Below are 511 nucleotides of genomic sequence, written 5' to 3'. Positions count from 1 at the left end.
GAAGGTGCATTTCAGAAGGTACTTGTGCTGTTAACAAATATATGATTGTATTTCTGGTGTCAAAGATACATGAGATATTGTCTCTGTTTATGGAGTTTAAAAGTACTAGAGGTTTGCTGTATGCGCTCTTTTACTAATAAGCCAACTTTTTCATTTGTACCAAAAATTTTAGAAATCTTTTCTTTTATCCCTTGAATGTCAATTGAATTTTCTGAACGATATTTGTTAACAGGTATTGAAGGATTGGCATGGTCTGTTGGATCGACACAGACTGATGCTGGAAGCTTGTATACTGAATTCAGTTTCAGAAGAAGATTATCTTGAGTTGGGAAGAGCTGGACTGGGAAGTTGTTTGCTGGGTGGGTTACCAGATTGGGTGATTGGATATTCTGCTCGTCTGGTTAGTCTTGAATCATTTTATGTTTGTTTGTCACATCACTACATGGGATCACAACTTCTGACTAAAAGTTTCTTGTGCGTAAAGGTGCGGTTCATCAATTTCGAGAGAACA

General features: G+C 37.0%; 1 long non-coding RNA gene across 1 annotated transcript; it reads left to right on the top strand.

Annotated features, from left to right (window-relative positions):
- Positions 1-511, top strand: LOC104774867. The gene is made up of 3 exons (XR_765554.1): positions 1-18; positions 233-400; positions 485-511. It is a non-coding gene; the product is annotated as an uncharacterized LOC104774867 (long non-coding RNA).

Source organism: Camelina sativa, unplaced genomic scaffold (genome assembly GCF_000633955.1).
Source record: "Camelina sativa cultivar DH55 unplaced genomic scaffold, Cs unpScaffold06337, whole genome shotgun sequence".
Taxonomy (NCBI): Eukaryota; Viridiplantae; Streptophyta; class Magnoliopsida; order Brassicales; family Brassicaceae; genus Camelina; species Camelina sativa.
This window is presented reverse-complemented; position numbering and strand designations above follow the sequence as displayed.